Source organism: Pongo pygmaeus, chromosome 22 (genome assembly GCF_028885625.2).
Source record: "Pongo pygmaeus isolate AG05252 chromosome 22, NHGRI_mPonPyg2-v2.0_pri, whole genome shotgun sequence".
Lineage (NCBI taxonomy): Eukaryota > Metazoa > Chordata > Mammalia > Primates > Hominidae > Pongo > Pongo pygmaeus.
In genome coordinates, this window is record NC_072395.2 from 8,265,018 (window position 1) to 8,292,357 (window position 27,340).

The following is a 27,340-nucleotide window of genomic DNA, read 5'->3' on the forward strand; positions in this document are numbered from 1 at the left end:
GGCTGGACTGCAATGTAGAAAGTAATGGAATGGAATGTAAGGTGCAAAGGAATGTGAAATTGAATGAGGAATGGAACGTGAAATGGAATGAAATGGAACGTGAAATGGAAAGGAATGGAACGTGCAATGGAAAGGAATGGAACGTGCAATGGAACTTGGAATGGAACGTGGAAAGTAACATGGAATGGAACATGGAATTGAATGAAATGGAATGTTGAATTGAATGGAATGGCTTGGGGAATGGAATGGAATGGAGTATGGAATGGAACGTTGAATAGAATGGAATGAAACTTGGAATGGAATGCGGAATGGAACCTCTAATGGAACGTAGATTGGAAAGTGGAATGGAATGGAATGGAATGTCTAATGCAAACTAGAATGGAACGTGGAATGGAATGGAATGGAACGTGGAATGGAATGTGGAATGGAATGGAATGGAACGTGGAATGGAATGGAATGGAATACGTTATGGAATGTGGAATGGAATGGAATGGAATGTGGAATCGAATGTGGTATGGAATGTGGAATGGAACGTGAAAGGGAATGTGGAATGCAGTGTGGAATGGAATGTGGATTGGAACGTGGAATGAAATGCAATGGAATGTGGAATGAAAGGTGGAATTGATTAGAAAGGAATGTGGAATGGAAAGTAGAATGAATGGAATGGAATGTTGAGTGATATCTGGAATGAGATGGAATGGAATGTGGAATGTTATGTGGAATTGAATGGAATGGAATGTGAAATGGAAATTGGAATGGAATGGAATGGATTGTGGAACGGAATGTGAAATGGAATGCAATGCAATGGAATGTGGAATGGAATGTGGAATGGATTGTGGAATGAGATGTGGAATGGAACGTGGAATGGAGTGGAATCGAAAGTTGAATGGAACCCGGAATGGAATGTGGAATGGAACGTGGAACTGAATGTGCAATGAAATGTTTAATGGAATGTGTAATGGAATGGAACGGAATGTGGAATGGAACTTGAATGGAATGGTACGTGGAATGGAACGTGGAATAGAACGTGGAATGGAAGGTGGAATGCAATGAGGGATGGAACTTGGAATGGAATGTACAACGGAATGTGGAATGGAAAGTGGATTGGAATGGAATGGAAAGTGGAATGGAACCTGGAATGGAATGGAATATAACGTGTAGTGGAACGTGGAATGGAATGTGGAATGGAATATGAAATGGAAAGTGGAATGTAGTGGAATGGAATGTGGAATGGAATGTGGAATGGAATGTGGAATGGAATGGAAGCTGGAATGGAATGTGGAATTTAGTGGAATGGAATGTTTAAATGGAATGGAATAGATTGTGGAATGGAATGTGGGCTGCAATGGAATACAATGTGGAATGGAATGTAATGGAAAGTGGAACGGAATGTTTAATGGAATGTGGAATGAAATCTGGACTGTAAAGTGGAATGTATCATGGAATGGAGTGGAATGTATCGTGGAATAGAACATGGAATGGAATGGAATGGAACGTGGAATGGAATGCGGAATGAAATGTGGAATGGAATGGAATGGAATGGAATGGAATGGAACTTGGAATGGAATGCGGAATGAAATGTGGAATGGAATGGAATGGAATGGGTAATGGAATGCGCAATGAAATAGAACGGAAATTGGAATGGAAAGTGGAATGAAATGCAATGGAATGTTGAACGGAATGGAATGGAATGTGGAATGGAATTGAATGGAATGCGGAAAGGAATGTGGAATGGTATGTGCAATGGAATGTGGAATGCAGCGTAGAATGGAATGGAATGGAAAGTGGAATGGAAAGTGAAATGGAATGTAAAGGAACGTGGAATGGAATGCGGAAGGGAACGTGGAATGGAACGTGTAAAGGAGTGGAATGGAATATGGAAAGGAATGTAGAATGGAAAGTGGAATGGAATCGAATTTAATGGAATGGAATATGAAATGGAATGTGGAATTGTATGTGGAATGGAATGTGGAAAGGAACGTGGAATGGAATGAAATGGAATGCGGAATGGAATGTGGAATGGTATTGAATGGGTTGTGGAATGGTATGTGCAATGGAATGTTGAATGGAATCTGGAATGGAATGCAATGTGGAGTGGATTGTGGAATGGAATGGAATGGAAAGTGGAATGGAATATTCAATGGAATGTGGCATGAAATCTGGAATGGAACGTGGAAAGTATTGTGGAATGGAATGGAATGGATCGTGGAATGGAACGTGGAATGGAACGTGGAATGGAAGGTGGAATGGAGCCTGGAATGGAATGGAATGGAATGTGGAATGGAATGGAATAGAAGGTGGAATGGAATGGATTGGAATGTGGAATGGAATGTGGAATGGAACAGAATGGAATGTGGAATGGAATGCAATTGAATGTGGAATGAAATGGAATGGAATGTCGAATGAAATGGAATGGAATGTGGAATGTAAAGTGGAATGGTATGTGGAGTGGCAGGTGGAATGGAGCGGAGTGCAATGTGGAGTTGAAAGTGGAATGGAATGTGATATGGAACGTGGAATGGAATGCAATGTTAAATGGAACGGAGAATGGAATGGAATGGAACGTGGAATGGAACGTGGCATGGAACATGGAGTGGAATGTGGAATGGAAAGTGAAATGGAATGGAATGGAATGTCGAATGGATTGTGAAATAGAATGAAATGGAACGTGGAATGGAACATGGAATGGAAAGTGCAATGGAATGTGGAATGCAATGAGCAAAGGAATGTGGAATGGAACGTGGAGAGGAATGGAATGGAAAGTGGAATGAAAAGTTGAATGGAATGGAAAGGATCGTGGAATGGAATGTGGAATGGATGGTGGAATGAAAGGAGGAATGGAATGGAATGGAATGAGGAAAGGACTGTGGAATGGAATGTTGAATGGAATGTGGCATGGAATGTGGAATGGAATGGAATGGAACTTAATGGAATAGAATGGAATGTGGACTGGAATTGAATGGAATGAGGAATAGAATGTGGAATGCAATGGAATGAAATGCGGAATGGAATGTAATGGAAAGGAATGGAATGGAATGGAATGTGGCATGGAATGAGAAAAGGAATGTGGAATGGAATGTGGAATGGAACGGAATCGAATGAGGAATAGAATGTGCAATGGAATTTTGAATGGAACGTGGAATGGAATGGAATGGAATGTATTGTATAATGGAATGTGGAATGGTATGTGGAAGGGAACGTGGAATGGAATGGAATGGAAAGCATAATGGATCGTGGAATGGAATGGAATGGAACGTGGAATGGAACATGGAAAGGAACGTGGAATGGTATGCAGAATGGTACATGGAATGGAGTGTGCAATGCAATGTGGAGTGGAACTTGGAATGGAACGTGAAATGGAATGTGGAATGTATTGGAATGGAATGCGGAACGGAATGTTGAATGGAATGTGGAGTGGAATGCAAGGCAATGTGGAATGGAATGTGGATTGGAGTGGAATGGAATGTGTATTGGTATGGGGAATGGAATGTAATGGAATTTGGAATGTCACAGAATGGTATGGTAAATAGAAATTGGAGTGGAATGGAATGGAATGTGCAATGGAACGTTGAATGGAATTGAATGGAAGATAGAATGGAACTTGGAATGGAACGTGGAATGGAAAGTGGAATGGAATGGGGACTGCAGAGTGGAATGGAATGTAGAATGGAAAGTGAAATGGAAGGGAATGGAATGTGGAATGGAAAGTAATGGAATGTGGAATGGAATGTGGAATGGAATTGAATGGAATGTGTAATAGAATGCAGAATAGAATGGAATGGAACGTGGAATGGAATGAGAAATGGAATGTGGAATGGAAAGGAATGCCATGTGCAATGGAAAGTGGAATGGAATGGAATGGAACTTTTAATGGAACGTGGAATGGAACATTAATTGGAATGTGGCATGGAACATGAAATGGCATGGGCAATGAAATTTGGAATGGAAAGTGGAATTTAATGGAATGGAAAGTGGAATGGAAAGTGGAATGGAAAGGAAAGGAATTTAGAATGCATTGCAATGGAATGTGTAATGAAAGGTGGAATGGAATGTGGAATGTAACGTAGAATGGAAAGGAATGGAATGTGGAATTGAACGTAGTGGAATATGGAATAGAATGGAAAGGAATGTGGAAAGTAATGTGGAATCGAATGGAATGTATTGTGGAATAGAATCTGGAATGGAATGGAACGGAATTCGGAAAGGAATGGAATGGAATGGAATGGAATGGAATGGAATGGAATGGAATGGAATTGAACGCGAAATGGAACGTGGAATGGAACATGGAAAGGCATGTAGAATGGAATGGAAAAGAATGTGGAATAGTTGATGCAGTCTCTTCCTAGTCTCAATGGTCTTTACATTTCGGTATGATTTTGCAGTGGCTGGTACCGGTTGTGCCTTTCCATGTTTAGCACTTCCTTCAAGAGCTCTTTTAGGGCAGGCCTGGTGTTGACAAAATCTCTCAGCATTTGCTTGTCTGTAAAGTATTTTATTTCTCCTTCACTTATGAAGCTTAGTTTGGCAGGATATGAAATTCTGGGTTGAAAATTCTTTTCTTTAAGAATGTTGAATATTGGCCCCCACTCTCTTCTGGCTTGTAGGGATTCTGCTGAGAAATCCGCTGTTAGTCTGATGGGCTTCCCTTTGATGGTAACCTGTCCTTTCTCTCTGGCTGCCCTTAACATTTTTTCCTTCATTTCAACTTTGGTCAATCTGACAATTATGTGTCTTGGAGTTGCTCTTCTCGAGGAGTATCTTTGTGGCATTCTCTGTATTTCCTGAATCTGAATGTTGGCCTGCTTTGATAGATTGGGGAAGTTCTCCTGGATAATATCCTGCAGAGTGTTTTCCAACTTGTTTCCATTCTCCCCATCACTTTCAGGTACACCAATCAGACGTAGATTTGCTCTTTTCACATAGTCCCACATTTCTTGAAGGCTTTGCTCATTTCTTTTTATTCTTTTTTACCAAATTCATAAAGCAAGTCCTCAGTGACCTACAAAGAGACTTAGACTCCCACACATTAATAATGGGAGACTTTAACACCCCACTGTCAACATTAGACAGATCAACGAGAAAGAAAGTCAACAAGGATACCCAGGAATTGAACTCAGCTCTGCACCAAGCGGACCTAATAGACATCTACAGAACTCTCCACCCCAAATCAACAGAATATACATTTTTTTCAGCACCACACCACACCTATTCCAAAATTGACCATATACTTGGAAGTAAAGCTCTCCTCAATAAATGTAAAAGAACCGAAATTGTAACAAACTGTCTCAGATCACAGTGCAATCAAGCTAGAACTCAGGATTAAGAATCTCACTCAAAACCGCTCAACTACATGGAAACTGAACAACCTGCTCCTGAATGACTACTGGGTACATAACGAAATGAAGGCAGAAATAAAGATGTTCTTTGAAACCAACGAGAACCAAGACACAACATACCAGAATCTCTGGGATGCATTCAAAGCAGTGTGTAGAGGGAAATTTATAGCACTAAATGCCCACAAGAGAAAGCAGGAAAGATCCAAAATTGACACACTAACATCACAATTAAAAGAACTAGAAAAGCAAGAGCAAACACATTCAAAAGCTAGCAGAAGGCAAGAAATAACTAAAATCAGAGCAGAACAGAAGGAAATAGATACGCAAAAAACCCTTCAAAAAATAAGTGAATCCAGGAGCTGGTTTTTTGAAAGGATCAACAAAATTGATAGACCACTAGCAAGATTAATAAAGAAAAAAAGAGAGAAGAATCAAATAGATGCAATAAAAAATGATAAAGGGGATATCACCACCGATCCCACAGAAATACAAACTACCATCAGAGAATATTACAAACACCTCTATGCAAATAAACTAGAAAATCTAGAAGAAATGGATAAATTCCTGAACACATACACCCTCCCAAGAATAAACTAAGAAGAAGTTGAATCTCTGAATAGACCAATAACAGGAGCTGAAATTGTGGCAATAATCAATAGCTTACCAACCAAAAAAAGTCCAGGACCAGATGGGTTCACAGCCGAATTCTACCAGAGGTACAAGGAGGAGCTGGTACCATTCCTTCTGAAACTATTCCAATCAATAGAAAAAGAGGAAATCCTCCCTAACTCATTTTATGAGGCCAGCATCATCCTGATACCAAAGCCTGGCAGAGACACAACAAAAAAAGAGAATTTTAGACCAATATCCTTGATGAACATTGATGCAAAAATCCTCAATAAAATACTGGCAAACAGAATCCAGCAGCACATCAAAAAGCTTATCCACCATGATCAAGTGGGCTTCATCCCTGGGATGCAAGGCTGGTTCAATATATGCAAATCAATAAATGTAATCCAGCATATAAACAGAACCAAAGACAAAAACCACATGATTATCTCAATAGATGCAGAAAAGGCCTTTGACAAAATTCAACAACCCTTCATGCTAAAAACTCTCAATAAATTAGGAATTGATGGGACATATCTCAAAATAATAAGAGCTATTTATGACAAACCCACAGCCAATATCATACTGAATGGGCAAAAACTGGAAGCATTCCCTTTGAAAACTGGCACAAGACAGGGATGCCCTCTCTCACCACTTCTATTCAACATAGTGTTGGAAGTTCTGGCCAGGGCAATTAGGCAGGAGAAGGAAATCAAGGGTATTCAATTAGGAAAAGAGGAAGTCAAATTGTCCCTGTTTGCAGATGACATGATAGTATATCTAGAAAACCCCATTGTCTCAGCCCAAAATCTCCTTAAGCTGATAAGCAACTTCAGCAAAGTCTCAGGATACAAAATCAATGTGCAAAAATCACAAGCATTCTCATACATCAATAATAGACAGAGAGCCAAATCATGGGTGAACTCCCATTCACTATTGCTTCAAAGAGAATAAAATACCTAGGAATCCAACTTACAAGGGATGTGAAAGACCTCTTCAAGGAGAACTACAAACCACTGCTCAAGGAAATAAAAGAGGATGCAAACAAATGGAAGAACATTCCATGCTCATGGGTAGGAAGAATCAATATCATGAAAATGGCCATCCTTCCCAAGGTAATTTACAGATTCAATGCCATCCCCATCAAGCTACCAATGACTTTCTTCACAGAATTGGAAAAAACTACTTTAAAGTTCATATGGAACCAAAACAGAGCCCGCATCACCAAGTCAATCCTAAGCCAAAAGAACAAAGGTGGAGGCATCACGCTACCTGACTTCAAACTATACTACAAGGCTACAGTAACCAAAACCGCATGGTACTGCTACCAAAACAGAGATATAGATCAATGGAACAGAACAGAGCCGTCAGAAATAATGCCGCATGTCTACAACCATCTGATGTTTGACAAACCTGAGAAAAACAAGAAATGGAGAAAGGATTCCCTATTTAATAAATGGTGCTGGGAAAACTGGCTAGCCGTATGTAGAAAGCTGAAACTGGATCCCTTCCTTACACCTTATACAAAAATCAATTCAAGATGGATTAAAGACTTAAATGTTAGACCTAAAACCAAAAAAACCCTAAAAGAAAACCTAGGCAATACAATTCAGGACATAGGCATGGGCAAGGACTTCATGTCTAAAACACCAAAAGCAATGGCAACAAAAGCCAAAATTGACAAATGGGATCTAATTAAACTAAAGAGCTTCTGCACAGCAAAGGAAACTACCATCAGAGTGAACAGGCAACCTACAAAATGGGAGAAAATTTTCGCAACCTACTCATCTGACAAAGGGCTAATATCCAGAATCTACAATGAACTCAAACAAATTTACAAGAAAAAAACAAACAACCCCATCAAAAAGTGGGTGAAGGACATGAACAGACACTTCTCAAAGAAGACATTTATGCAGCCAAAAAACACATGAATAAATGCTCACCATCACTGGCCATCAGAGAAATGCAAATCAAAACCACAATGAGATACCATCTCACACCAGTTAGAATGGCAATCATTAAAAAGTCAGGAAACAACAGGTGCTGGAGAGGATGTGGAGAAATAGGAACACTTTGACACTGTTGGTGGGACTGTAAACTAGTTCAACCCTTGTGGAAGTCAGTGTGGCGATTCCTCAGGGATCTAGAACTAGAAATTCCATTCGACCCAGCCATCCCATTACTGGGTATATACCCAAAGGACTATAAATCATGCTGCTATGAAGACACATGCACACGTATGTTTATTGCCGCATTATTCACAACAGCAAAGACTTGGAACCAAGCCAAATGTCCAACAATGATAGACTGGATTAAGAAAATGTGGCACATATACACCATGGAATACTATGCAGCCAAAAATGATGAGTTCATGTCCTTTGTAGGGACATGGATGAAATTGGAAATCATCATTCTCAGTAAACTGTCGCAAGAACAAAAAACCGAACACTGCATATTCTCACTCATAGGTGGGAATTGAACAATGAGAACACATGGACACAGGAACGGGAACATCACACTTCGGGGACTGTTGTGGGGTGGGGGGAGGGGGGAGGGATAGCATTGGGAGATATACCTAATGCTAGATGACGAGTTGCTGGGTGCAGCACACCAGCATGGCACATGTATACATATGTAACTTACCTGCACATTGGGCACATGTGCCATAAACCTAAAGCATAATAATAATAATAATAATCATAATAATAAAAGAAAAAAAAAAGAATGTGGAATAGAAGGTAATGAAATGTGGAATGGAATTTGGAATGCAATGGAATGGAATGTGGAATGGAATGGAAAAGTATGTGGAAAGGAAGGCAATGGAATGTGGAATGGAATAGAATGTAATGTAATGTGGAATGTTATGGAATGGAACGTGGAATTGAAGATGGAATGGAAGGTGGAATGGGCCGTGGAATAGCACGGAACAGAATGTGGAATGGAACGTGGAATGGAATGTGCAATGCAACGTGGAATGGTACGTGGAATGGAATGGAATGGAATGTTGAATATAATTCGGAATGGAATGGAAAGGAATCCAGAATGGAATGGAATGGAATGGAATGGAAATTGGAATGGAACGTGGAATGGAACGTGGAATGGATTCGAGTATGGCGTGGAATGGAATGGAATGGAATGCAGAATGGTATGGAAAGGAAAGTGGAATGCAATGGAATGGAATGGAATTTGGAAATGAAAGAATGGAAAGTGGAAAGGAACGGAATGGAATGTAGAATGGAATGGAATGGAATGGAATTGAAATTGGAAAGGAATGGAATGGAATGTGGAATGGAATGTGAAATGGAATGTGGAATGGAAAGTGGAGTAGAATGAAATGGAACTTGGAATGGAATGGTACGGAACGTGGAATGGAATGGAATAGAACATGAAGTGGAACGTGGAATGGCAACACTAATGCAACGTAGAAAGGAATGTGGAAAGGAATGGCAGGTCTAATGGAAAGTAGAACGGAATGTGGAATGGAATGGAATGCAACATGGAATGGAATGGAAGGGAACATAGAATGGAACGTGAAGTGGAACGTAGAATGGAAAGTGGAATGGAATGTGGAATGGAACGTTGAATGTAATGTGGAATGGAAAGTAATGGAATGTGGAACGGAATGGAATGGAATGTGGAATGCAATGAATGGAATGCCGAGTATAATTTGGAATGGAATTTAAAGGAATTCAGAATGGAATGGAATGGAATGGAATGGAATGTGGAATGGAACGTGTAATGGAATGTAATGGAACGTGGAATGGATTGTTGAATGGAATGTGGAATGGAATGTGGAATTGAACGTGGCATGGAATGTGGAATGCAACGTGTCGTGGAACGGAATGGAAAGTGGAATGGAATGTGTAATTGAGTGTGGAATGCAACGTGGAATGGAATGGAATGCAATGTGTAATGGAAAGTGGAATGGAATGGAATGGAATGTGGAATGCAATGAATGGAATGTCGAGTATAATTTGGAATGGAATGGAAAGGAATTCAGAATGGAATGGAATGGAATGGAATGAAATGGAATGTACTGGAAAGTAACGTTGAATGGAACTTGCAAAGGAACATGGAATGGAATATAGAATGGAATGGAATGGAATGTGGAATGGAAGGGAAAGGGATGTGGAATGGAATGTGGAATGGAATGGAATGGAATAGAATGGAAAGTGAAATGGAATGGAATGGAATGTGGAATGGAATGTGGAATGAAAAGTGTAATGGAACGGAATGGTGTGGAATGTGGAATGGAATGGAATGGAATGCAATGGAATGTGGAATGAAATGGAATGGAATGAGGAATGGAATTGAATCAAATGTGTAACAGAATGGAAGGGAATGAAATGTGGAATGGAATGGAATGTGGAATTGAATGGAATGGAATGGAATGGAATGGAAATTGTAATGGAACGGAATGTGGAATGGACTGGAATGAATTGGAAGGGAATGGAATGTGGAATGAAATGGAATAGAATGTGGAATGGAATGCAATGTTATGGAATGTGGAATGGAAAGGAATGGAATGTGTAATGCAACGGAGAGTAATATGGCATGGAACTTAATGGAAATTGGAATGGAATGGAATAGAATGGAATGTGGAATGGAATGTAATGGAGTGTGGAATGGAATATAATGGAATGTAGAATGGAATTTAATGGAATGGAAAGGAATGTGGAATTGAATGCAATTGGAAGTGGAATAGAATGGAATGAAAAGGGGAATAGAATGCGGAAACGGAATCTGGAATGGAACATGGAATAGAATGAAACACAACGTGGAATGGATTGGAATGGAACGTGGAAAGGAATGGTAACGAACATGGAATGCAATGTGGAATGGAATGTGGAATGTATTGTGGAATATTACGGGGAATGAAATGTGGAATGGAATGTGGAATGGGATATGGAATGGAATATGGAATGCAATGGAAAGGAATGTGGGATGGAAGGTGCAATGGAAAGCAATGGAAAGGAATATGAAGTGGAATATGGAATGGAATGTAATGGAAAGTGGAATGGAATGGTATGCAATGTGGAATAGAATGGAAAGGAATGGAACGTCGAATGGAACATGGAATGGAATGTGGAATGGAATGTAATGGAACGTGGAATGTTATGCAATGGAATGCGGAATAGAATGGAATGGAATGTGGAATGGAATAGAATGGAATGCAATGGAATGGAAGGTGAAAGTGAATGTGGAACGGAATGTGGAATGGAATGTGGAAGGGAATGAAATGTAACGTGGAATGGAATGGAATGAAAGGTGAAATAGAATGAAATGGAAAGTGGAATGGAAAATGGAATGGAACATGGATTGGAACGTGTAATGGAATGTGGAAAGGAATGAGGAGAGGAATGGAATGGCACCTGGAATGAAATGTCGAATTGAATGGAATGGAATGTGAAATGGAATGTGGAAAGGAATGGAATAGAATGTGGAATGGAGAGCAATGGATTGTGGAATTGAACGTGGAATGGAATTTAATAGAATGTGAAATGGAATGGAATGGAATGTGGAATGGAAGGGAATGGAATGTGGAACAGAATGGAAGGGAATGGAATTTGGAAAGGAATGGAATTGAAAGGAATGGGATGCGGAATTGAAGGGAATGTAATGTGGAATGGAATGTGCAATTGAATGGAATGAAATTGAATGGAAACTGGAATGGAATGGAATTGAATGCAATTTGGAATGGAATAAAATTTAATGTGGAATGGAATGGAATGAAATGTGTAATGCAATGGAATGGAATGGAATAATTAAAGGAATGGAATGGAATGTGGAATGGAAAGTGGAATGGAATGGAATGGAAAGTGGAATGGAACGTGGAATGTAATAGAATGTAATGTGGAGCAGAATGGAATCGAATGTGGTATGGATTATGTAATGGAATGGAAAGTAATGTGGAATAGAATGTGGAATGTAATGTAATGGAATGTAGAAGGGAATGTGCAATTGAATGAGGAATGGAATGTGTAATGAAATGGAATATAATGTGGAATGGAATGGAATAAAATGGAATGGAATTTGGAAGGGAATGAGCAATGGAATATGGAATGGAATGTGGAATGAAATCAAATGGAATTTGGAATGGAATGTGGAATGTAATGGAAAGGAATGTGGAATGGAATGTGGAATGGAATGTGGAATGGAATGGAATGGAATGTGAAATGAAATGTGCAATGGAAAGTGGAATGTAATGTGGAAGGGAAAGTGAAACGGAAGTTGTAATGGAAAGGAATGGAATGTGGAATGGAATGTGGAAAGGAATGGTGTGGAATGTGGCCTGGAATGTGGAATGGAATGTAGAATGGAATTTGCAAAGAAATGGAATGTAATGTAGAATGGAATATAGAACGCAATGTGGAATGGAACGTGGAATGCAAAGGAATGGCGTGTGGAATGGAATAGAATGTGGAATGGAATGAAATGGAATGCAAAGTGAAATGGAATGGAATGGAATGTGGAATGGACTGTGGAATGGAAAGTGGAATGGAATGTGGAATATAAAGTTAAATGGAATGTGTAATGGAAAGGAATGGAATGTGGAATGGAATCTAGACAGGAAGGGTATGGAATGTGGAATGGAATCTGGACTGTAATGTGGAATGGAATATGGAATGGAATGGAATCGGAAGTGCAATGCACTGGAATGTGGAATGGAATGCAACGTTGAATGGAATGGAATGGAATACTGATTGAAATGGAATGGAACGTGGAATGAAATGGAACGGAATGGAATGCGAAATGGAATGTGGAATGGAATGTGGAATGGAGAGTGGAATGCAATGTGGAATGGAACGGAATGGAATGTGGAATGGAATGTGGAATGGAGTGTGGAATGGAATGTGGAAAGGAATGAAATGGAATGCGGAACGGAATGTGAATGGTATGTCAAATGGAATGGAATGAATTGTGGAATGGAGTTGAATGGAATGGTATGGAATATGTGATAGAAAGTAATGGAATGTGGAATCGAATGTGGAAAGGAACGTGGCTTGGAACTTGCAATGGATCGTGGAATAGAAAGTAGCATGGAATGGAATGTGGAATGGAATGGAATGGAACGTGTAATGAAATGTGGGATGAAATGGAATGGAATGTGTAATGGAAGGTTGAATGGATCGTGGAATATAAAGTAGAATGGAATGCAGAGTGGAATGTGGAATGTAATTGAATGGAACGTGGAATGGGACGGAATGGGAAGTAGAATATAATAGAATGGAATGGAAAGTGGAATACAATGGAATGGAATGTGGAATGCAATGTAATTGAATGGAATGTGAAATTGAATGAAATGCAATTTGGAATGGAATGGAATGGAAAATGGAATGGTATGGAAAGCAATGTGGAATGGAATGGAAAAGAATGTGGAATGGAATGTGGAATGGAGTGGAATGGAATGTGGAATCGAATGGAATGGAATGTGGAATGGAAAGTGGAATGGAACGGAATGAAATGTAGAATGGAATGTGGAGAGGAATAGAATGAAATTTGGCATGGAAGGGAAAGTGGAATGCAAGGTGGAATGGAATGGGATGGAATGTGCAACGGAATGGAATGCAATGTGGAAGAATGCAATGTGGAATGGAATGGAATGGAATGTGGAATGGAATGCAGTGGAATGTGGAATGGAATGGAATGCAGTGGAATGGAATGTGGAACTGAATGGAATGGAAAGGGGAATGGAATGTTGAATGGAATGTGGAATTGTATGTGGAATGGAATGGAATGCAATGTGGAAAGGAAAGTGTAATGGAATGTATAATGGAATGTGGAATGGAATGGAATGCAATGGGGAAAGAAATGTGGAATGGAATGCCGAATGGAATGTGCAATGGAATGGAATGGAATGTGGAATCGAGTTTAATGGAATGTTGAATAGAATGTGGAATGAAATGGACAGGAATGTGGAATGGCATTTGGAATGGGATGTAGAATGGCATGTTGAAAACAATGTAGAATAGAAAGTAATGGAATGTGGAATGGAGTGTGGAATGGAATGTGGAATGGAAAGTGGAATGGAACGTAAATTGGAATGGAATGGAACGTGGGATGGAATGTGGAATGAATGGAATGGAGTGTGGAATGGAATGTGGAATGGAAAGTGGAATGGAACGTAAATTGGAATGGAATGGAACGTAGGATGGAATGTGGAATGGAATGGAATGGAATGTGGAATGGAATGTGGAGCGGGATGGAATGGAATGTTGAATGGAATGAAACGGAATGTGGAATGGAATGGGGAACGGAATTGAATGGAATCTGGAATGGAATGTTGAATAGAATGTGGAATGGAATTTGGAATGGAACGTGGAATGGAAAGTGGAATGGAACGTGGAATGGAACGTGGAATGTAATTTGGAATGGAAAAGAATGGAATGTAGAAGGGAATGGAATGGAATGTGGAGCTGAAGTTGGAATGGAATCGAATGGAATGGAATGTGGAACGGAATGGAATGGTATGCGGAATTGAATGGAATGGAATGTCGCATGGAATGTGTAATGTAATGTAATGTAGTGCAATGAGGAATTGAAGTTAGAATGGAATATAATGGAAAGTGGAATGGAATGGAGTGGAATGTTGAATGGATTGTGGAATGGAATGGAATGCAATGTGTAAAAGAATGGAATGGAAGGGGATGTGGAATGGAAGTTGCAATGGAGTGGAATGGAATGTGGAAAGGAATGTGGAATGGAATGGAATGGAATGTGGAATGGAAAGTGGAGTGGAATGGAATGGAATGTGGAATGGGATGGAATGAAACGTGGAATAGAACATGGAATGGAATGTGGAACAGAACATGGAATGGAAATTGGAATGGAACGTTTAATTGAAGGTGGAATGGAATGGAAGTGAAAGTGGAATGGAACTTCGAATTGAAGGTGGAATGAAACGTCGAATGAGAGGTGGAATGGAATGTGGATTAGAATGTAATGTAATGTCGAATAGAATGAAGTGGAAGGTGGAATGGAATGGAATGGAACGTGGAATGGAAAGGAATGGATTGTGTAATGGAAAGGAATGGAATGTGGAATGCAACGGAATGGTATGGAATGTGGAATGGAATGGAATGGAACGGAATGGAAGGTGCAATGGAAAGGAGTGGAATGTGGAATGGAATACAATTGAATGTGGAATGGAATGGAAAGGAAAGGAATGTGTAATGGAATGAAATGCAATAAAATGGAGTGGAATGAATTTGGAATGGAAGGTGGATTTGAATGGAATGGAAAGTGGAATGGAACGTGGAATAGAATGTGGAATGGAAGATGCTATGGAATGCGGAATGGAACGTGAAATGAAATGTGAAATGGAATGTGGAATGGAACATTGAATGGAACCTGGAAAGGAATGTAGAATGAAACGTGGAATGTAACGTGGAATGGAATGGAATGGAATGTGGAATGGAATGTGGAATGGAATGTGCAATGGAATGGAATGGATTGCTGAATGGAATGTGAAATTGAATGGGCAATAGGATGGAATGGAATGTGGATTGGAATGTAATGGAATGTGGAATTTAATGGAATGGAATGTGGAATGGAATGTAGACTGGAAATAAGTGGGATGTCAAATGGAATGTGGAGTGGAATTTAATGGAATATGGAATGGAATGATATGGAATGTGGAATGCTATTGAATGGAATGGAATGGAAAGTGTAATGGAATGGAATGGAATGTGGAATAGAATGGAATGGGACGTGGAATGGAATGTGATATGGAATGTGGAATGGAACGTGGAATTGAATGTGGAATGGAATGTTGAATGGAAAATTATGGGATGTGGAATGGAATGTAATGGAATGTGGAATAGAAGGGAATGGAATGTGGAATGGAATGCAACGGAATGTGGAATGCAATCTTTAATGGAATGGAAAGGAATGTGGAATGGAATGGAATTTAGAGGTATAGAATGCGGAATGGAATGGAATGGAATGTGGAATGGAATGAGGAATGGAATGCAAATGAACGTGGAATGGAAATTTGAATTGAACGTGGAATGGAACGTGGAATGGAACGAAGAATGGAAGATGGAATGATATGTGGAATGGAATCGAATGGAACGTGGAATGGAATGAAGAATGGAACATGGAATGATATGTGGAATGGAATGGAATGGAAAGTGGAATAGAAGGGAATGGAATGGAAAGAAATGTGGATTGCAATGGAATGGATTGAGTAATGGAATGAATGGAATTTGGAATGGAATGGGAAGGTATGGAAACTGGAATGGAATGGAACGGAATGGAATGTGGAATGGAATGTAACGGAATGAGGAATAGAATGGAATGGAATGTGGAATGGAATGGAATGGAATTTGGAACGGAATGTAAAGTAACAGAACGTGGCATGGAATGTGGAATCGAAAGTGGAATGGAATGGAATGGAAAGTGGAACGGAATTGAAAGGAATGTGGAATGGAATGTGAAATATAATGGAATGGAAAGTGGAATGGAATGGAATGCAATAGAACGTGGAATGGAATGTGGAATGGCATGGAAATGAATGTGGAGTGGAATGTGGAATGGAATGTAATGGAAAGTGGAATGGATTGGAATGGAATGTGGAAAGGAATGTGGAATGTAATGGAATGGAATGTGGAATGGAATGTCGAATGGATTGGAATGGAAAGTGGAATTGAATGGAATGGAATGGGGAATTGAACCTGGGATGTAGTGGATTGTAAGGTGGATTGAAATGTCTATTGGAACGTGGAATGTAACGTGGAATGTAATGGAATGTATTGGAGAGAGGAATGATAAGTAATGGAAAGGAATGTTTAATAGAATGGAATGGAATGTGCAATGGAACGTGTAATGGAACGTGGAATGGAATGGAATGTGAAATGGAAAGTGGAATGGAACGTGGAATGGAATGTGGAGTGGAAAGGAATGTGGAATGGAATGGAAAAAGGAATGTAATGGAATAGAATGGAATGTGGAATTGAATGGAATGAAACGTGGAATGGATGGGAATGTGGAATGGATTGGAGTGGAAAGGGAATGGAATGGAATGGAATGGAATGTGGAATAGAATGGAATGTGGAATGGAGTGGAATGGAATGTAATTGAAAGGGAATGGAAAGGAATGGAATGGAATGTGGAATGGAATGGAATGTAGAATGGAATGGAATGGAATGCAAAGTGGAAAGGAATTGAATGGAATGTGGAATGGAATGGAATGCAAAGTGGAATTGAATGGAATGGAATGTGAAATGGAATTGAATGGAATGTAATTTCGAATGGATGGAAAGCAAAGTGAAACTGAATGGAAAGGAATGTTGAATGGAATGTGGAATGGAATGGAAAGTTATGTGGAATGCAATGTGAAATTGAATGGAATGGAATTTGCAGTGGAATACAGAATAGAATGGAATGGAATGTGGAATAGAATCTGGAATGGGATGTGGAATAGAATGGAATGGAAATTGTATGGAATGCGGAATGGCATGTGGATTGGAATGGTATGGAATGTGGAATGGAAGGTGGAATGGAATAGAATGGAAATGGAATGGACTGTGGAATGGAATTTGGAATGGATTGGAATGGAATGTGGAAAGGAAGGTGGAACGGAATGGAATGGAATGTGGAATGGAATGGAATGGAATGGAATAGGAAAGGAATGTGGAATGGAACAGGAATGGAATGGAATAGGAAAGGAATGTGGAATGGAATAGGAATGGAATGTGGAATGGAATGGAATGGAATTGAGTGGAATGTGGAATGGAATGTGGAATGGAAAGTGGAATGGAACGGAATGGAATGTGGAATGGAATGGAATGGAATAGGAAGGGAATGTGGAAAGGAATGGAATGGAATCTGGAATGGAATGGAATCGAATAGGAAGGGAATGTGGAATGGAATGGAATGGAATGTGGAGTGGATTGCGGAAGTGTAAGTGGAATGGAATGTGGCATGGAACTTGGAATGGAATGGAATTTGGAATGCAATGGAATGGAATCTGGAATGGAATGGAATGGAATGTAGAATGGAAAGGAAAGGAAGGTGGAATTCAATGGAACGTAAAGTGGTATGGAATGGAAAGTGGAATCAAATCGAATGGAATGAAATGTATTAAGGAATGGAATGTGGAATGGATTGGAATGGAATGGAATGTGGAATGGTAAGGAATGTGAAATTGAATTGAATGTGGAAAGGAATGGAATGTGTAATGGAATGTGGAATAGAATGGAATGGAACGTGGAATGGAATGGAATGGAATGTGGAATGGAATGGAATGGAATGTGGAATGGAATGGAATGTGGAATGGAATGGTATGGAATGATGTGTGGAAAGAAATGCGGAATGGAATGTGTAATGGAATGGAATGGATCATGGAATGGAAGGTGGAATGGAATTTAAGGGAATGTGGAATGGAATGGAATGGAAAGTGGAATGGAATGGAATGTGGAATGGAATGTGGAACGCAATGTGGAATGGAATTGAAGAGAATGTGGAATGGAATGTGGAATGGAACGTGTAGTGGAACGTGGAAAGGAATGGAATGGAATGTGGAATGGAAGGTGGAATGGGATTTGGAATGTAATGTGGAATGGAAAGTAATGGAATGTGGAAGGGAATAGTGTGGAATGTGAAATTTAATGGAATGGAATGTGGAATGGAATGTGGAATTGAAAGGAATGGAATGTGGAGTAGAATGTGGAATGGAATGGAATGGAATCTGGAAAGGAAAGGAATGGAATGGAATGGAACGCGAAATGGAACGTGGATTGCAACGTGGAATGGAATGTGATATGGAATGGAAAGAGGTATTGAATGGAATGGAAAGTGGAATGGAGTGAATTGGAATGTGGAATGGAATGTGAAATTGAATGAAATGGAACGTGAAAAGGAATGGAATGGAACGTGCAATGGAATGGAATGGAACTTGGAATGGAACGTGGAATAGAACGTGGAATGGAATGGAAAGGAATGTTGAATGGAAAGGAATGCAATGCGGAATGGATTGGAATGGAACATGGAATGTAACATGGAATGGAATGGAATGGAATGTGGAATGGAACGCGGAACGGAACCTCTAAAGGAACGTAGAATGGAACGTGGTATGGAAAGGAATAGAATTTCTAATGGAAAGTAGAATGGAACGTGGAATGGAATGCAATGGAACGTGGAATGCAATGTGGAATGTAATGTGGAATGTAATGGAATATAGTGTGCAATGGAATGGAATGGAATGTGTTATGGAATGTGGAAAAAAATGGAATGGAAAGTGAAATGGAATGTGGTATGTTATGTCGAATGGAATGTGAAAGGGTATGTGGAATGCAAAGTGGAATGGAATGTGGAATGGAATGTGGATTGGAATGTGGAATAAAATGGAAAGGAATGTTGAATGGAAGGTGGAATGGAATGAAATGGAATGTGGAATGATATCTGGAATGGAATGGAATGCAATATGTAATGTTATGTGGAATGAAATGGAATGGAATGTGGAAGGGAATGTGGAAAAGAATGTGGAGTGGAATGGAATGTGGAACGGAATGTGGAATGGAATGGAATGTGTAGTGGAATGTTTAATGGAATGTGGAATGGGATGTGGAATGGAACATGGAATGGAGTGGAATGGAATATGGAATGGCACGTGGAATTGAATGGAATGGAACGCGGAATGGAATGTGGAATGCAACTTGGATTGGAATGTGGAATGTTACGTCGAATGGAATGTGCAATGGAATGTGGAATGCAACGTGGAAGGGAATGTGTAATGGAATGTTGAAAGGAAAGTTTAATCGAATGGAATAGAATGTGAAATGGAACTTGAATGGAATGGAACGTGGAAAGTAATGTGGAATTAAACGTGGAATGGAACGTGGAATGGAATGTGGAGTGGAACATGGAATGGAATGTACAACGGAAGTTGGAATGGAACGTGGAATGAAATGCAATGGAAAGTGGAATGGAACGTGGAATGAATTGGAATGGAACGTGGAATGGAACGTGGAATGGAATGTGGAATGGAACGTGGAATTTAACGTGGAATGGAATGGAATGGAATGTGGAATGGAATGTGGAATGGAATGTGGAATGGAATGTGGAATGCAACAGAATGCAATCTGGAATGGAATGTGGAATGTAATGGAAAGTAATGGAATGGAATGTGGAATTGAATGTGGAATGATATGGAATGGAGTGTGGAATGGAATGTGGAATGCATGGAATGGAGGATGGAATGGAACGTGGAATGGAATGTTGAATGGAATGTTGAATGGAATGAAAGGTGGAATGGAATGTGGAATGGAATGGAAAGGAATGTGAAATGGAATGTAATGGAATGTGGAATGGAATGTTTAATGGAATGTGGAATGAAATGTGGACTGGAACGTGGAATGGTTCATGGAATGGAATGGAATGGATCGTGGAATGGAACGTGGAATGGAAGGTGGAATGGAGCATGTAAGTGAATGGAATGGAACTTGGAATGGAATGTGAAATGGAATGTGGAATGGAATGTGGAATGGAATGCAATGGAATGTGGAATGGAATGTGGAATATAATGGAATGGAATGCGAAATGAAATGCAATGGAATATGGAATGAAAGGCAAAGGAAATTGGAATGGAATGGAATGGAATGTGGAATGGAATGGAATGCAATGTGGAATGGAATGTGCAATAGGATGCGCAATGGAATGTGGAATGCAAAGCGGAATGGAATGGAATGGAAGTTGGAATTGAAAGTGGAATGGAATGGAAAGGAACGTGGAATGGAATGTGGAATGTAATGGAATGGAATGTTTTAACGAATGTGGAATGGAAAGTGGAATGGAATGGAATGGAATGGAAAGTGGAATGGAATGTGGAATGGAATGGTGTGGAATGTGTAAAGGAATGCAGATTAGAAAGGAATGTGGAAAGGAATCTGGAATGGAGTGCAATGGAATGTGGAATGGAATGGAATGGAAAGTGGAATGGACTGGAATGGAATGTGGAAGGAATGTGGAATAGGTTGTGGAATGGAAGGGAATGGAACGTTGAATGGAAAGTGCAATGGATGGGGAATGCAACGAGGAATGGAACGTGGAATGGAATGTAGACTGGAATGGAAAGGAATGTGGAATGGAAAGTGGAATGGAACGTGGACAGAAACGTGGAATTGAATGTGGAATGGAATGTGCAATGGAACGTGGAATGGAATTGAACGTGGAATAAAATGGAATGGAATGTGGAAAGGAATGGAATGGAATGAGAAAGGGAATTATGAATGGAAAGGAATGTGCAATGGAATGGAATCTAATGGTATGTGGAATAGAATGGAATGTGGAATGGAATGGAATGAAATGAGGAAGGCAATGTGGAATGGAATGCAAAGTGGAATGGAATGGATTGGAATGTGGAATGGAATGGAATGGAATGAGGAAAGGAATGTGGAAAGGAATGGAATGTGGAATGGGATTTAATGGAATGGAATCAAACGGAATTGAATGGTATAGATGTGGAATGGAACGTTGAATGGAAGGGAATGGAATGTGGAATGTAGTGTGGAATAGAATGGATTGGAAAGTGGAATGGAATGTGGAATTGAATGGAGTCAGATGTGTAATGGAAAGTGAAATGGAATGGAATGGAATCTGTAATGTAAAGTGGAATGAAACGTGGAGTAGAACGTGGAATGGAATATGGAATGGAATGTGGAATGGAATGTGTAATGGAATGGAATGTAAAGTGGAATGGAATGGAAAGGAATCTGGTAAGGAATGGAATGGAATGCGGAAGGGAATCTGGAATGGAATGCAATGTGGAATGGAATGGAATGGAAAGGAATGTGGAAAGGACTGGAACGTGGATGGAATGTGGAATTGAACGAAATGGAACGTCTAATGGGAAGGAAAGTGGAATGGAATGGAATGTGGAAGGGAATGGAAAGTGGAATGGAATGTAATATGGAATGGAATGGAATGGAACGTGGAATGAAATGAAATGGAATGGAATGTGGAATGGATTGGAATGGAATGGAATGGAACTTGGAATGGAATGGAATGGAAAGTGGAATGGAATGCAGTGCAACATGGAATGGAATGGGTTAGAATTGAATGTCGAATGCAATGGAACGTCGAAAGGACTGGAATGGAACGTCGAGTGGAATGGAATGGAAAGTGTAATGCAATGGAATGGAATGGAATGGAATGGAATGCGAAAGGGAATGTGGAATGGAATGTGAAATGGAATGAGAAATGTAATGTTTAATGGAATGAAATGGAACGTGGAATGCAAAGGAGTGGAACGTGGAATATAAAGGAATGGAAACTCAAATGGAAAGTGGAATGGAACGTGGAATGGAATGTGGAATGGAACGTGCAATGGAATGTAGAATGGAATGGAATGGAACGTGGAAAGGAATGTGGAATTTTATGGAAAAGAATGGAATAGAATGGAATGTGGAATGGTAAGTACGGGAATGTGGAATGGAATGGAATGGAGTGAGGAATGGAGTGGAAATTGGAAAGGAATGGAATGGAATGTGGATTGGAATGGAATGGAATGTGGAATGGAATGTAATGGAATGCAATGGAACGTGGAAGTGAATGGAATGGAAAGTGGAATGTTATGGAATGGAACGTGGAATGGAATGTGGAAGGTAACGTGGAATGGAAGGCAATGGAATGTGGAATACAATGTGGAATGGAATGGAGTGTGGAATGGAATGTGGAATTGAATGGAATTGAATGTGGAATAGAATGTGGAATGGAATGTTGAACAGAATGAAATGGAACGTGGAAGTGAATGGAATGGAAAGTGGAATGTTATGGAATAGAACGTTGAATGGAATGTGCAATGGAATGGCATGGAATGTGGAATGGAAAGGAATGGAATTTGGAATGGAATAGAATGTGGAATGTAATCAAATGCAATGGAATGTGAAATGGAATTGGATGGAATGTGGAATGGATTGGAATCGCATGTGGAATGGAATGGAAGGTGGACTGGAATGTGGAATGGAATGTGGAGACCAATGTGGAGTGGATTGGAAATGAACGTGTAATGAAAGGTGGAACAGAATGGAATGGCTTGTGAATTAGAACCTGGAATGGATCGAGGAATGGAATGTGGAATGGAAGGTGGAATGGACTAGAATGGAGCGTGGAATGCAAGGGAATTGAATGTGGATTGGAGTGGAATGGAATATGGAACGGAATGTGGAATGGTATGGAATGCGGAGTGGAATGTGGAATTGAATGGAATGCCGAAAGGAATGTGAAAAGGAATGGAATGGAAAGTGGAATGGAATGTGGAATCGGTTGAGGAATGTAATGGAATGCAATGTGGAATGGAATGGAATGGAATGCAATGTGGAATGGAATGGAATGGAATGGAATGTGGAATGGAATGGGTTGGAATGTGGAATGGAATGGGTTGGAATGTGGAATGGAATGTGGAAAGTAATGGAATGGAATGTGGAATGGAATGGAATGGAATGAAATTGGAATGGAAAATTGGAAAGGAATGTAATGGAAAGTGAAATGGAATGTGGAATGGAATGGAAAGAATGGAATGGAATGTGGCATCGAATGGAATGGAATGTGAAATGGATAGTGGAATGGAATGGGAAATGGAAAGTGGAATGGAAAGTCGAATGGAATGTGGAATGGAATGGAATGGAATGGAATGTGGAATGGAATGGAATTGAATGGAATGGAATGTGAAATAGAATGGAATGCAATGTTGGATGGAAGGTGGAATGGAATGGAATGGAATGGAATGTGGAATGGAATGTGAAATGAGAAATGGAGTGGAATGTGGAATGGAAAGTGCAATGGAATGAAATGGAATGGAATGCAAAGGTACGGAAAGGAATGTGGAGTGAAATGTTAAATGAAAAATGGAATGGAATGTGGAATGGAATGTGTAATTGCATAGAATGGAACGGAATGGAATGTGGAATGGAATAGAAAGGAAGGTGGAATTTCATGGAATGGAATGTGGAATGGAATGTGGAATGGAATGGAATGCAATGGAATGTGGATTGGAATCTGGAATGGAATGAAATGGAAAGGAATGGAATGGAATGCAACATGGAATGGAATGTTCAAGGGAAAGTTGAATGGAATGCCACATGGAATGTGGAATGGAAAGCAATGGAATGGAAGGGAAGGTGGAATGGAAAGGAATCCAATGTGGAATGTAATGGAATGGAACAGAATGGAATGGAATGGAATGTGGAATGGAATGTGGAATGGAATCTGGAATGGAAATGAATTTGGAGTGGAATGGAATTGAATGTGGAATGGAATGGAATGGAATGTGTAATGCAATGGAATGGAATGGAAGATGGAAAGGAAAGTGGAATGGAACGAGGAATGGAAAATGGAATGTAACGTGGAGTGGAACGTGGAATGGAACGTGGAATCGAATGTAATGGAATGTGGAATGGAATGGAATGGAATGTGGAATGGAATGCAATGGAATGTAATGTGAAATGGAGTGGTATGTAATGTGGAATGGAATGGAATGGAATGGAATGTGGAATGGAATGCAACGGAATGGAATCTGGAATGCAATGGAATGGAATGTTGAATAATGGAATGTAATGTGGAATGAAATATGGAATGTGGAATGGAATGAAACGGAATGTGGAATGGAAAGTGGAATGGTACGTGTAATAGAATGTGGAAAGGAATGTGGAATGGAATGGAAACAAATATGGAAAGGAATGGAATGGAATGGAAAGGAATGTGGTATGGAATGTGGAATGGAATGTGGAAAGGAATGTGTTATGGAATGTGGAACGGAATGTGGAAAGGAATGGAATGTGGAATGGAATGTGGAATGCAATGTGGAATGGAATGGAAAGGAATGGAGTGGACTGTTTAATGGAATGGAATGGAATGTGGAATGGAATGGAAAGGAATGCAATGAGTAATGGAATGTGGAATGGCATGTCCTAGGGTATGTGGAATGGAATTGAATGGAAAGTGCAATTGAATTGAATGGAATGTGCAATGGAATGGAATAGAATGCGGAATGTAACGTGGAAAGCAATGGAATGGAATGTGGAATGAAAGGTGGAATGGAATTGAATGAAATGTGGAATGGAAAGTGGAATGTAATGCAAAGGTATCTGGAATGGAAAATAATAGAATGTGAAATAGAATGTGGAATGGAATGTGGAATGGAATGGAATGGAATGTGGAATGGAATGGAAAGGAATGCAATGAGTAATGGAATGTGGAATGGCATGTCGTAGGGTATGTGGAATGGAATTGAATGGAAAGTGCAATTGAATTGAATGGAATGTGCAATGGAATGGAATAGAATGCGGAATGTAACGTGGAAAGCAATGGAATGGAATGTGGAATGAAAGGTGGAATGGAATTGAATGAAATGTTAAATGGAAAGTGGAATGTAATGCAAAGGTATCTGGAATGGAAAATAATAGAATGTGAAATAGAATGTGGAATGGAATGTGGAATGGAATGGAATGGAATGTGGAATGGAATGGAATGGAATGTGGAATGGAATGGAATGGAATGTGAAATGGAATATGAAATGGAAAGCAATGGTAAGTGGAATGCAAAGGAATGGAATGGAATGTGGAATTGAATGGAATGTTTAACGGAATGTGTAATGGAATGGAATGGAATATGGAATGGAATGGAATGAAATGTGAAATTGAATGGAAGGGAACGTGGAATGGAATGGAATGGAAAGTAATATGGAATGGAATGCGAAATGGAATGGAATGCAACGTGGAATGTAAGGGAATGGAATGTGGAATTGAATGAATAATGGAAGGGATTGGAATATGGAATTGAATGAAGAATGGAATGCAATGGAATGTAGAATGGAATGGAATAGAATGGGGAAAGTAATGGAATGGAATGCAATGTGGAATGGAATTGAATAGAATGTGGAATGCAATGGAATGCAATGTGGAATGGGATGGATTTCAATTCAATGTGGAATGGAAGGGAATGGAATGAGGAATGGAATGGAAGGGAATGTGGAATCAAATGCAATGGAATGTGGAATGGAATGGAATCGAAAGTGGAATGCAATAGAATGGAATGGAATGGAATGTGGAATGGAATGGAATGCAATGCAAGGAGTAATGCAATGTGAAATAGAACGTGGAATAGAATGGAATGGAACGTGGAATGGAATGGACTGGAATTTCGAATGGAATGGAGCAGGATTTGGAATGGAATGGAATGTCGAATGTGGAATGGAATGGAAAACAGAATGTAACGGAATGGCATTCGGAATGGAATGGAATGGAAAGAAATGGAATGTGGAATGGAATGGAATGGAATGTCCAATGCAATGGAATGGAATGGAATGGAATCGAATGGAATGGAATGTGGAATGGAATGGAATGGAATGTGGAATGGAATGGAATGGAATATGGAAAGGAATGGAGTGCAATGCTGAATGGAATGTGGAATGGAATGTAATCTAATGTGGAATGGAATGGAGTGGATTGGAATGGAAGTTGGAATGGAATGGAATGGAATATGGAATGGAATGGAATAGAGAATAGTGTCACCCGGAATGAAATGGAATGTGGAATGGAATGGAACGGAGGGGAATAGAAAGCGAAATGGTATGGAATGGAATGTTAAATTGAATGCAATGGAATGTGGAATCGAAATGAATGGAATTTTAAATGGAATATAAAACAGAATGGAATGGAATGCGAACTGGAATGGAATAGAATGTGGAATGGAATGAAATGGAATGGAATGTGGAATTTAAGGGGATGGAATGTGGAATGAAATGGAATAGAATGTGGAATGGAATGGAATGGAATCTTGAATGGAATGGAATGTAGAATGGAATGGAATGGAATGTCTAACAGAATGTGGAATGGAATTTAATGGAAAGTGGAGTGGAAAGCGGAATGGATTTTGGAATGGAATGGAATGGAATATGGAATGGAATGGAATGGAAAGCAAAGTCAAAGGGAACGGAATGGAATGTGGTATGGAATGGAAAGGAATGGAATGAAATCGAATGTGGAATGGAACGGAGTGGAATGTGGAATGGAATGGAACGGAATGTTTAATGGAATGTAATGGAATGGAATGTGGAATGCAATGTGGATTGGAATGGAATGTGGAATGGAATGGAATGCAATTGAATGGCATGTACAATAGAATTGAATATGGAATGGAATGGAATGGAACATGGAAAGGAAGGTGGAATGAAAAGTGGCATGGAACATAGAATGGAAATTGAAATGGAATGGAATGGAACGTGGAATGTAATGGAAGGGAATGTGGAATCGAACGTGGAATAGAACGGAAAGGAATGCAGAATGGAAGGTGGAATGCAATGGAATGGAATGTGTAATAGAATGCAATGCAATGTGGAATGGAATGGAACGGAACGCAGAATGGAAATTGTAATGGAACGTGGAATGGAACGTGGA